The 13570-nt window shown below is 44.2% G+C and overlaps 1 non-coding gene across 1 annotated transcript; it reads right to left on the bottom strand.

Annotated features, from left to right (window-relative positions):
- Positions 1-1305: 1305 nt before the first annotated feature.
- On the bottom strand, positions 1306-1377 carry trnad-guc (transfer RNA aspartic acid (anticodon GUC)). Its single transcript has one exon. It is a non-coding gene; the product is annotated as a tRNA-Asp (tRNA).
- Positions 1378-13570: the final 12193 nt, after the last annotated feature.

Consider the following 13570-nt stretch of genomic DNA (forward strand, 5'->3'; position numbering starts at 1 on the left):
TAACTGTGCAAATATGGTTTAAATATTGTACCTGAGGCAGAGAGCCGGTGCGGTGAGGCCCTGACAGACACTCACTGTTCCGTGGGCAGGAAGATGAGAGACCAACTCCAACATCTTGGACTTTTCGCCCCGTCCCCGCCCTGGAATGTTTCCAGGGAAACGACGTCGTTGACGATGTGACGTCAGCTCGTTGTGTTCTGTGACGATAGCATCACGTGACTGGGTGGGGCAAAGGAGCTGTCAATCAGTGGAGCCACCAGAAAACATGCGAGAATTGTAAATAGAATCGGTATGGGGTGGGGGGATTTCCAGGAACGGCAAAAGACGACGACAAGCAGCCAAACACGGCGGCGCGGCCATTACTTGATTAGCCTCATTCCCTGCAAGGATGTTTGTGTCACTCCAGTGTACAGTGGGCAAGGGGGTTTATACTCTAGACCGTGTTGAAACTTGTTTAAATTTCTTACTGGGAGCACTGTGTGGAGTGATGGCCCAAAGAACAGCTGCCTCCTATCTTTCAGCAGTCCTCCTCTTCAGATAGATGATGACAGGATCACTGTGGGGAGCCGAATTTTCTATGCAATTCAACAGCAGCCACAATCCATGTTTTCCTTTGCAAGACAAAAGGGATGCGGGGAGTGTGGAAGTTACAGCAAGTCAAGTGAATGTAGAATTTGGCAAGGAAAGTTTACAGAGAGTGTCAGACAACCCAGACAAGAATGATCTTTGAGAGCTTAGTGTCCCTGTGCACAGCAGGGGACTGGAGCCATTTTGAGCACCAAAACAAGATGAGGATGCACACGAAGAGTTCCAGGGTGACAGTTAATGTTGGTTACAAGCAAGAGAAATGTGCAGATGCTGGAAATCCGAGGAACACCCACAAAATGCTAAAGGAACTTAGCAGACCAGGAAACATCGATGGAAAAGAGTAAACTGTCGACGTTTCGGACCGGCACCCTTGAACAGGACTGATATTGGTCAGTTAACTTACTCCTCGGTGGGACTTTGCGGGAGTTAATAGCTGACAACAAAGCCCCGGTTTAATGTGCTCGGAGTGACGGAATCTATCACTGAGTTTAACAACGAACGGTGATGAGATATAGATTCTCAGGGGACATAAGAGGAAAGAGAGTGAACGCCCCTTTCTTCTCGGAAGACTCCACCGTCCCGGGCTCACAGCAGCCCGAGTTATTCCACCTTCCCAATGCCCAATGAATTGATCGCGTAAACACATGTTCTTTGTCCACTTTTATTTGTCGTTTTAAGACAATATTCTTCTTGAAGAATGCCGCAAAAGTTTAGCATCTCCCCGTCGGGGAATTGAACCCCGGTCTCCCGCGTGACAGGCGGGGATACTAACCACTATACTAACGAGGAACTGCAAACGATACCTCTTGGCATGCATATTAAAGAGTACACGAGTGTAAATAGATTTGTCCTGATGTTTATTGATTGCAATACTGGAGCCTTTCACTCGTGTCCTTCCCACAACACTGTCTCAGTTTTCTCGCTATCTCGCTATCATCGCTATTTCTCCAGCGATGTAGTCACTTTTTTGTGTTCAAAGATTAGTGAAACGTAGCGTTCTCTTTCGAGCCCAACTCCGTGTTGTTGGAAATATCATTTTTAATCACAGTATTTTAATCAGATTTTGTTATGGTTCAGGAGGGAAACGATTTGTCGCTCATCGAATCCACTTCAACCAAACACTTCACTGAAAACTGGCTGTTGTGTATCTCCGGGCTGTCGGAGAAAGGCGACCTCAACTGGACATATCAGGAACTGCAGAGACTGAGGCATCAGAGTCACCAGAGTTTGAAAGCAGTCCCAGCCACTATCATACACCACTGGAGACGGTTCAGCACCCGAGTCCCCTGCAGAATAATAGAACGATGGTGATATAATGCTGAACATAGCTGTCTTCCAGGTAACCGACGCAGGTTCGATTTCCGACGATCGTAGTAAGTAGACTTTTGATCTTCTTCCATCGAAACGATCAGATGTAAACCACTCACAGAATGCGATCCGTACAGACTTCTAGCGTCCGGGTGGTCTAACCCTGCCAACTCGCGTACGAACTCCCGAAATTATTTAAATAGATGAGTGGGTGTAAAATTACTATTCACCCTAGGCTGGCCGGTGGATCACGGATGGATTTGCTGTCCCTCACATTTTCCCCGGTGAACCGATCAGTACAGCTCCCTGCTCTCTCTCTAATCCAGATTCCCACAACAAACCAGGACACATCAAAACATGTCGGATGATGTGTTCACACTGAGTGTGTCAGTCCTCTCATCACCCACTCTGTGTAATTATACCCTGTGGGATCTCTCTCCTCATTCCCCGGCCCCCTCATTACGACAATAAATTAAACATTTTATTGTCATTAACAAATATAATATAGAATCAGAGTATCAAGCAACCCTGACACAGGCCTTTCGGCCCACAGTGTCCGTGTTGGCAATCAACTACCGATCACACCAGAAAAGAGCTCGCTTACCAGCTATTGCCTCCAGTGTCTTGAGGATTCCAGTGCTCGTCCAGACAATTCTCTAATATTGTGAGTGTACCTGCCTCCACCAGCCACTCAGCATGGGTTCCAGTTTCCAAACACCATCCGCATGAAGTTCTTCATCCGATGCTCTCTAAGTTTACACACGTCAGGACAGTTTTCTACTGTCCTGATAGGGTCCGTTAATTTAATTTGACCTCTGACACGTCCAGAGCTCTCCTTGGGAACAACCGTCAATCCAGCGACCGAACGGGTGACCCCGGGCCCAGCCCGCTCCCGCTGCGCCACTCTGCTCTCGGCTGAACGTGGTGTTGCGCTGCTCCGCTGTGGACGTTGCTCATTCTTTTCTTTCATTGTTTTTATCTGTCGATTCCTTGCTGACATCACATCGTTTCCCTTGCTAACCGCTCTTTATTGATTTATTTCACACCTTTCTCTCTGCCCGTGTCCCTCTGCTTTTCTTTCCGTGTTGCCGTCTCCTGCCGCATCTTGTTATTATTTCTTTGTTCCGACCCATTCGGAGGCCTCTAACGCGACACGTCAGCAATGAATGTGTTTTACATTATTTCAATAACCCATTTTCAGAGACCCTACTGTCACGTATTGTTTATCTTCCACCTTCTCTCTTCCACATTCTCTTTTACCACCGGGCTGTTCTTCCAGATAAACATTAACGAGTCTCACAAAGGACAGCGGCTGAGCTGCAGGCCAGATGACCCGAATGACACTAATTTCCTCTGATGGCGTATTTTGCACCTTACGATAACTTCACTCTCACCTAGTTGTGATAATTTATTCAATCCCGATATCTCGTGAACTTCTCGGCCCCGTTAATGTAATTAAATAAATAACATAACGGCTGATGTGTTTTGCTGCTCTGCTGGTGTGAAAACTGTTGACCGAGGCTTTGGGCCTGCTCCGGGTGCTGCGGGAACGTATGTCAGTCCGAAAAAGGATGCTGTTGGATCGATTCAATTCTTTGCACAATGTGTTTTTCTTTCTCTCTCTTTCTCTGCGCAGTCACTTTTGTTTTTTTTATATAGTGTTCTTCCATTTTCTTTCTTTGCGACTGCCTATAAGCAGACAAATCTCAAGGTGCATAATTTATAAATGCGTTGATAAGAAATGCGCTTTAAATCTTTGAAACCTCTCTCCTGAATAGATTTTGCCTCTATCATCACCTGAGAAAGGTAAATCCAAACAACCCCGCTCTCCTGCCGGTCTGAGGAAGGATAACTTTTTCTAACAAGAGGCTGTGGCAACGTGCATAAGATGTGTCCAGTCAGGAGAGCTTAATCAGTGTCGGCAGATACTCTCTGATATAATCTCATTCCTTTACATACTCACTGAGCCACAAGTTCAGGAGTTGGAGCCAATTCTGTAGATGTATGCCTCAATAGGAAAGCAAAATAAAGATGAATTATGAAAGGAAGCTGGCGACTAATATCAAAGACGATACTGAAAGCTTTTTTAAGTATATAAAGGATACAAGAGAGTTGAGGGTAGATATAGGACCAATACAAAATGACGCTGGATATATATTAATGAGAGACTCAGAGATGGCCGAGGAACTGAATGAGTATTTTGCATCATTCTTCACAGTGGAAATCAGCTGCAGTATACCGGCCATTCTAGAGTGTCAGGGAAGTGAAGTACGTACAGTGAAAATTACGACCGAGAAGGTGCTCAGTATGCTTAATGGTCTGATGGTGGATAAATCTCCTCGACCTGATGGAATGCAACCTCGGGTTCTCAAGGAAGTAGCTGGAGAGATTGTGGAGGTATTAACAATGATCTTTCAAGAATTGATCAATTCTGGCATTGTACTGGATGACTGGAAAATTGGAAATGCTACTCTGCTATTTAAGAAGGGCACGAGGCAGCAGAAAGGAAGCTAGAGAACGATTTGCCTGACATCAGTGGGTGGAAAGTTGCTGGAGTCGATAGTTAGGGATGATATTCCGGAGTAGCTGGAGAAACATGACAAGATAGGCCAAAGCCAGCATGGCTTCCTGAAAGGAAAATACTGCCTGGCTAACTTACTGCAATTCTTTGAGGAAATTACAAGCAGGGTAACAAAGGGGATGCAGAGGATGTGGTGCCCTTGGATTTTCAGAAGGCACCTGACCAGGTGCAGCACAGGAGATTGTTTAGAGAGATAAGAGCCCTGGAATAACAGGCAGGTTACTAGTATGGGTGGAGCATTGCTTGATCCGCAGAAAGCAGAGTGTGGAATAAATGCATACTATTCTGGCTGGCTGCCGGTTACTGTTGGAGTTCCACAGGGGTCGTTGTTGGAACAGTTGCTTCTTATGATGTATGTCAATGACTTGGACTATGGGATTAATCAATTAATGGCTAAACCTGCCGATAATGCGAAGATAGGTGAAGGAGTGGGTGATGTTGAGAAAACAGAGACCCTGCAGAGAGATAGTTTAAAGGAATGGGCAAAGAAGTGGCAAATGAAATAACATATTGGAAAGTGTATGGTCATGCACTTTGGAGGAAGAAATAGATGGACAGAAAACTATTTAGCTGGTGAGATAATTCAAAGATGCAGAGATGCACAGGGAATCGGGAGTCCTTGTTCAGGATACCCTGCCGCCACCATCGTCCTCGTGCCGAAGAAGTCTTCAGTGTCCTGCCCGAATGACTCACGTCCATCATCATGAAGTGTTGCGAGAGGCTCGTCATGAGGCATATCAAGACCCAGCTGCCCCCCTCACTGGACCCGCTGCAGTTTGCGTACCGTCCGAACTGCTCAACAGACGATGACATTGCCAATCACATTCCACCTGGACAAAAAAGACACATTTGTTCGGATGTTGTTCATAGACTTCAGCATTGAACACAATCATCCCCCAGAAACTGGAAAGCTGAGCCTACTGGGCCTGACCACCTCCCCCTGCAACTGGAACCTAGACTCTCTGACTGGGAGACCTCAGTCAGTCCGGATCGGGAGCAACATCTCCAACACCATCACACTGAGCACGGGGGCCCCCCAGAGCTGTGTTCTCAGTCCACTGCTGTTCACTCTGCTGACCCACGACTGTGCTGCAACACACAGCTCGAACCACATCATCAACTTCGTCGATGAGACGACCGTGGTGGGTCTCATCAGCAAGAATGACGAGTCAGCTTACAGAGTGGAGGTGTAGCGGCTAACGGACTGGTGCAGAGCCAACAGTCTGTCTCTGAATGTGAACAAAACAAAAGGTTGTTGACTTCAGGAGGGCACGGAGCGACCACTCCCCGCTGAACATCGGCAGCTCCTCGGTAGAGATCGCTAAGAGCACCAAATTTCTTGGTGTTCACCTGGCAGAGAATCTCACCTGGTCCCTCAACACCAGCTGCATAGCAAAGAATACCCAACAGCATCTCTACTTTCTGCGAAGGCTGAGGAAAGTCCATCTCCCAACCCCCATCCTCATCACATTCTACAGGGGTTGTATTGAGAGCATCCTGAGCAGCTGCATCACTACCTGTTTCGGAAACTGCACCATATCGGATCGCAAGACACTGCAGCGGATAGTGAGGTCAGCTGAGAAGATCATCGGGGGTTCTCTTCCCGTCATCGCGGATATTTACACTACACGCTTCATCCACAAAGGAAACAGCATTATGAAGGACCCCACGCAACCCTCATACAAACTCTTCTCCTTCCTGCCAACTTGGCAAAGGCACCGAAGCCTTCGGGCTCTCACGACCAGACTATGTAACAGTTTCTTCCCCCAAGTTATCAGACTCCTCAATACCCAGAGCCTATACTGACATCTTACTGTCCTGTTGTCCTGTTTATTATTTATTGTTATGCCTGCACTATTTTGTGCACTTTATGCAGTCCTGGGTAGGTCTTTAGTCTAGTGTAGTTGTTTATTTTTCTCTGTGTTGTTTTCTACGTAGTTCAGTCTAGTTTTTTACTGTGTCTTGTAACACCATGATCCTGAAAAACGCTGTTTCATTTTTACTATGTATCGTACATATGCAGTAATGGTCGAAATTACAATAAAAGTGACTTGACTTGATTTGACTTGACTAAAGGATAACCTCCAGATTGAAGAAGGCGAATGTGATGATGGAATTCTTTGTAGAGGTATAGAATATAACAGCAGAGATTTGACGTTGAGTCTGTATAAGGCACTCACGAGACCACACAGATTATTCTATTTAGTTTTGGACTCCTTATTTTAGACAGGGTATACTGACATTGGAGAGGGTTCAGAGAAGATTCACGAGAATTATTCCAGGAATCAACAGGTTGCCATCTGAGGAATGTCTGCAGCTCTTGGCTTGTATTCCCTGGTGTACAGGAGAATGAAGGGGGAGGGGTGGTATCTCATAGAAACATTCTGAATGATAAAAAGATTGAACAGATTAGATATGGCTGAGCTATTCCCCGTGGTAGTGGAACCTAGGACAAGAGGGCACGACTTCAGAATTCAAAAACATCCATTTAGAACAGTGATGGGGAGTAATTACTTTATTCAAGGGTGGCAAATCTGTGGAATTTGTTGCCACGAACGGCTATGGAGGCCAAGTCATTGGGTGTATTTAAGACAGAGACAGATAGGTTCGTGCTTAGCCAGGGCATCAAAGGGTATGGGGAAAAGACAGGGGTCTTGGGATGACTGGAAGAATTGGGTCTGCCATGATTGAATGGCGGAGCAGACAGGATGGGCCGAATGTTCTACTCCTGCTCTTATATCTTATGGTTTCGTGGTTTTAAGTCAGCTCCGCTGATTCGCTCTGGGCCCAGAATCCGTCATCCAGCACGAAGCCGCTTTCAATGACTCCAGAAACAAGAGCGAATCAGCAAATGCTGGAATTCCAAGCAACACGCACACCAATGCTTGATGAATTCAGCAGACCAGTCAGTATCCATGGAAAAAAAAACAGTCGATGTTTCGGGCCGAGACCATTCGGCAAGTCAGGACAAAAAGAAAAGATGAGCAGATTTTAAAGGTGGAGAAGTGCAAAGAGTGAGATATGGGCTGGAGAAGGGGAAGTCTGATGTTAGGGCTAGAAGGTCATGGAAGAAAGAAAAGGGTGAGGTCATATTCTCTTGGATGAGGAGCCCAAGACTGTTTGCAATACTGAAGGTGAACCTCTCCAGCGCCTTAAAAAGCCTCAGCATCACATCGCTGCTCTTGTATTCTGGACCTCTTGAAAGCAATGCTAACAGAGCATTTGTCTTACACACCACCAGCTCTGCCTGCAAGTTAACTTCAGAGTGTTCCGTACAAGGGCTCCCAAATCTCTTTGCATCTCATTTTTTAAAATTATCTCTCCATTTAGAAAATATTCCACTTTTATTTCTAATATAACGTGTATTTCATTTACCACTCTCTTGCCCATAGTCCTCATCTGTCTAAGTCCTTTGGCAGCCTACCTATTGCATCAACGCTACCTGCCCCTTCACTAATCTTCATATCATCTGCGAACTTTGCAGCAAAGCCATCTATTCCATCATCTAAATCAGTGATATATACAGCATAAAATGAAGTGGTCCCAACACAAACCCTGCGGAACATCACTAGTCAGTGGCAGCCAACCACGAAAGGATACTTTCATCCCTACTTGCTGGCTCCTACCAATCAACCAGTGCTCTAACTGTCCCACTTGCTTACCATTAATACCATGGGCTCTTAACTTGGTAAGCAGCCTCATGTGTGGCACCTTCTCAAAGTCTTTCTGAAAGTACGAATATACAGCATCCATTAGATCCCCTTTACCTGTCCTAAGTGCAATCTCCTTAAAGAATTTCAGCAGGTTCGTAGGGCAAGATTTCGCATGCTGACTTTGTCCGATCGTGACCTATGTTGCTACATAACTTCATCCTTAGTAGCAAATCACAAAGGCTGGACGTTGAAACATAGGACACAGAAGTTGGAGTGGGTGATTCGGCCTTTCGAGTGCGCTCCACCATGCATTACAGTGCACGGGATTTTTAACCTACACGGAGACAACCCAATGGATTTCCAGTCAATCACCTTAACCATTCATAATTACTATGTTCTCACAGATTCACCGCGCTGTGGCTAAACATAATTCTCCTTAACCTTGTTCTAAACGCTCGCCCCTCACTTCTGAGTCTGTGCCCCCCAGTCAAGATAACCCCACTAGAGGAAACATTTTCTCCATATCTACCTTATCTAGTCCTTTCAAGATTCGGCAGGGCTCAATGAGAGTCACCACATTTTTCTAAATTCCAGTGGGTACAGGCCCAAAGTTGCCAAACACACCTGATATGTTAACCCCTGAAATCATACCTAGGAACCTCCTCTGGGCACTCTTCAATGATGTTTGAATTTTATTTCCATTTAGATATTCGGTTGCACTATTACTCCTTTTACTAAAATACAATATCATACATTTCCGAACACTGTTTTCCATCTGCCACGTTTTTTTCCAATTCTTCCAATTTCCGGTCCTGTAGCAATCACAGTGCTTCCTCTGCAGGACCCACTCCTCCATTTATCTTCGTATCATCCGCAAACTTTGCCACAACCCCATCAACTCCACTTTTAAATCATTCACAATCAACGTGAAAAGTAGCGGTCCCAATCCTGACCCCTGAGGAAAGCCACTATTCATTGGCAGCCAACCAGAAACCGTCCCCTTTATTCCCACACGCTGCCTCCTGCCTGACAGCCAGTATTTTTCCTGTAACACCAAAGGGTTTTATCTTGTTAAGCAGCCCTATGTGTGTCACCTTATCAAATGCCATCTGAATATTGAAGTAAATGACATCCAGCGCTTCACCTTTGTCCACCCTGCTTCGTACTTCCTCTAAGATTTCTAATAGATTTCTAATAGATTTTTCAGGCAAGAATTTCCTGCACAGAAGCTTTGCTGACTTTGATTTATTTTATCATTAGTCTCCAGGTATCCCGAAACCTAGTCCTGAATGATGGACTCGAACACTTCCCCAATCATCGATTTATAACTGGCCAACTGGCCCATAATCCCCCTTGTTCCGGTGCTGGCGTTGTAGTCTGCCACAGATAATTTCAGAATGAAATTTTATAATCAGCAAGGAGGTGGATGCGTTTGGAAAAAAAGGAATGGGATCCTCCACAAGGAACCGACAAAGTACAGATCCTGTCTGACTTGAATATTTCAAGTATTTCAGTATTCCAATATTTCAGTATTGATTATTTCGCTAGGCAACAAGGACTGGCCGTGCAGTGTTTCATAGTGATAGAACAAGGCGTGGGAATTCCCACAAAATGTGTTTATCAGGCACAGATTCTACAATAAAATAACGTGGGATTGCTACTTAGAAAGAAAAAGACTGGCCTGGCTGTGATTTATGGAGATTTAATGAAGAAATGAGATTTCCCAAACACAAACACAGCGCGAGTATAAGTTACTGCCATTTTATGTCGCTTTCCATTCACAATTATCAATGTAATCTGGCTTAAATACAAGTGTCTTAAATCCAGTAGGGCGAATATCGCAACTAACGTCATCTATGGATAGATCAACACTTTTAGACGTTGTTTCCTTCAGACTTGATGAAAAATGTTGTGGATTCTGAACCTTGTAAAATCTTGAAAAGGTAAGGAAAAAAAAAAGCACGGCGAGTAATACATGAAAATAAACCACTTGCAAGAAATTTCACACAACGCGAATGGTGAGATCAGAGATGGGTTGCACTGTTAGTGGGAAAATCGCGTTTCCTTGGGCTAAACTGTTCTATTTTCTGCTAGTAGATATAGATATTTAATCTGTCCATATGTTACAGCTAGTTTCATGAATCAGTCAGTCTGCAGTAATCACAGATGACCCACATATCAGCGTGGGTGTGGTGATGTCCTTCGAGATATACGTTTAACTAATCTAATCGTTTAGGAAGTAATTTCTCATCCAAATTGACTAGTACTGTGGAACCAAATCAAACTAAAAACAAACAGGTGTGAAGATTCCCCAAGCAGAAAAAAGATAATCGATTTTAACAGCCAAACTAAATATACCTTTTTAAAAAAATTTGAGTATCTTAATGCGTTCAGCCTACTGTTACAAATGATAATTATTTGAGGTGGATAGTGCCCACTGTAAAAATATGAACACATTTGATACCTGCAAAATTTGCGTCAGACAAGGAATATACAATATTGTTTTTAAAAGGGAGAATAAACAATTGTTTTTTTTTATTGTTCCTGGGAACGACTTTCATTGCACGACTAATATGAATTATTTACCTGAGGATTTTGTGCAATAGACTGCCACTGATGTGACTAACGAGGTGGAATGATTAATTATCAGATGCACTTTCATCTCCTGTATAAGAACTTACAAAACAATCAACAGTAGATTTCGGTAGTTGGAACATTTTGAACAGATCACTGCATCGCACGGAGAATGGGATATGCAGCAATTTACTACATAGCTAGTATTTACTATCCTGTACTGGCAGCGTTTGGTATCCCTGGTAAGAAACAGGAGCTGGCTGTTGTTTGCGTCTGTTGTTCTTCATACTGTATCTGTTGCACGGCATAATGGCGATACAAAATCTGTTACAGATGGTGCCTCACGTGATCAGTGTTTTTAGCCTGTTCAGGACTAAGCATACGTTGTTTCTTTTTCTATCGTTTCTTATATCCAACTTTAGCAATTGAATGAGTGTTAATATTGATACTGTTCCAGTGTTTACTTCACTCGACTTTCCAAAGCATTAACAGGATGATCTGCTCCAAATCTGATTCGGTATCAACATAAAAACTCAAAACTTTACATAAACAAAAAAGAAATATTTTCCATCGGTGCACCATTATCATCCAGCTCACTGGTTTTAGGCGACCCACGGTCGTTCTCTTCTATTTGAAAGCAAAAAAAAAAGAAACTTATTTTTCCATTTGTCTAAATGTCCTTTAAAACTCCATAATAACGCACAGATCTCTTCCGATTTACCCCTTCTCCTTCTTTGGCTGGTTTTAATGTTAATATTCAAGATTACAGTTTGTTGCAGCTGTGCATCGAAATATACCTTTAACTCTAAGTTTCGTGAACTGAGATATGTTGTGTCGGAAGAAGCAATCTCCCTGTGTCCATTTTATTCCCGCTATAAGTACAACCTTCAGCGTTCTCAGCTACAACGGTGGGTCCGGTTTAAATGAGTCGGTCGATAAACCGCCCACTGGTATCTCTGCTTTCAACTTCGGGAAATTTGCAGCACAACTATTGGTCTGTTCCGCCATTATCCTTCAATCGAAGGGCAGTGACGGAGCCCGTGCGAACTATATTTCCTCTATCCAAATTGAGACCAGCCCGTCCCGGCATAGGATCAGAAAATGAGGTTCACTCAATCCGCTTCAATGCTTTTCTCCGCATGGCTCTCAAGTGAAACGGATCAGTGTTTATGCTCCTGAAAATAACTCTGCTTTCCTGCAGTTAATTTAATGGCGATTTCGATCCTGTCTCGAGGAAAATATGGTCTTTCCAAATGCGTCTCCTGTTACCTGGTGGGAATGGCAGCAGCTGATTTAATCTGCCCTATCATTGGTGTTGTACTCGATCAGATCAATAATATTTATTTTTTATGCCGGTCCTTTGTTCATTCCATCGATTTGCTCCGTGACATTTGTCCTGAGCGTCGCAACCACGGACTGTTCTGTTCGGCTCACCGTGTCTTTCACATTCGATGGCTGTATTGCAGTTTGTAGTCAGAAGCAGCGGGAACGATACTGCACCGAGAGGACAGCGACCGTGATGATAGTAATTGTGGGTTTGGGGAGTTGTGCGAGGCGTGTTCCATTGTACTTTCGGCGATGCCTTTTGAAAGCGGATTACCTTAATTTACCGGTGTGAAAATCATACCGGTTGTTTAACACCATCACTACACCTTTATTGCCAATCGGCTTGATTCTGTTGTTTAATGCTTTAACAGTCTGGCATATTATAGCGTCAAACCGAGTCCGCCGGGGTCTCAGGATCAGCAGAGAGAATAAGAAGGGTACAGAGGGAGGGAACCGGCGAAGGTCGATGATTTTGTTGTTCGCTCTGTCAGCCAATGTTATATTGATAGATAGAGATAGATAGATACTTTATTCATCCCCATGGGGAAATTCAACTTTTTTTTTTCCAATGTCCCATACACTTGTTGTAGCAAAACTAATTACATACAATACTTAACTCAGTAAAAAAAAATGATATACATCTAAATCACCGTCTCAAAAAGCATTAATAGCTTTTAAAAAGTTCTTAAGTCCTGGCGGTAGAATTGTAAAGCCTAATGGCATTGAGGAGTATTGACCTCTTCATCCTGTCTGAGGAGCATTGCATCGATAGTAACCTGTCACTGAAACTGCTTCTCTGTCTCTGGATGGTGCTATGTAGAGGATGTTCAGAGTTACCCATAATTGACCGTAGCCTACTCAGCGCCCTTCGCTCAGCTACCGATGTTAAACTCTCCAGTACTTTGCCCACGACAGAGCCCGGCTTCCTTACCAGCTTATTAAGACGTGGGACATCCCTCTTCTTAATGCTTCCTCCCCAACACGCCACCACAAAGAAGAGGGCGCTCTCCACAACTGACCTATAGAACATCTTCAGCATCTCACTACAGACATTGAATGACGCCAACCTTCTTAGGAAGTACATTCGACTCTGTGCCTTCCTGCACAAGGCATCTGTGTTGGCAGTCCAGTCTAGCTTCTCGTCTAACTGTACTCCCAGATACTTGTAGGTCTTAACCTGCTCCACACGTTCTCCATTAATGATCACTGGCTCCATATGGGGCCTAGATCTCCTAAAGTCCACCACCATCTCCTTGGTCTTGGTGATATTGAGACGCAGGTAGTTTGAGTTGCACCATATCACAAAGTCCTGTATCAGTTTCCTATACTCCTCCTCCTGTCCATTCCTGACACACCCCACTATGGCCGTGTCATCAGCGAACTTCTGCACATGGTATTGTTGCGGATCCCCTTTATTGAAATTACTTCTAACTGACAAATTCAGAATTACTTCTACACAGACAAATATTTGAATACCCCGAGGTACATCCTGCAATAGTGTGGGATCATGTTGCAGTTTCTCAGTACCTGCACCAACACG

Source organism: Hemitrygon akajei, chromosome 28 (genome assembly GCF_048418815.1).
Source record: "Hemitrygon akajei chromosome 28, sHemAka1.3, whole genome shotgun sequence".
Classification (NCBI taxonomy): domain Eukaryota; kingdom Metazoa; phylum Chordata; class Chondrichthyes; order Myliobatiformes; family Dasyatidae; genus Hemitrygon; species Hemitrygon akajei.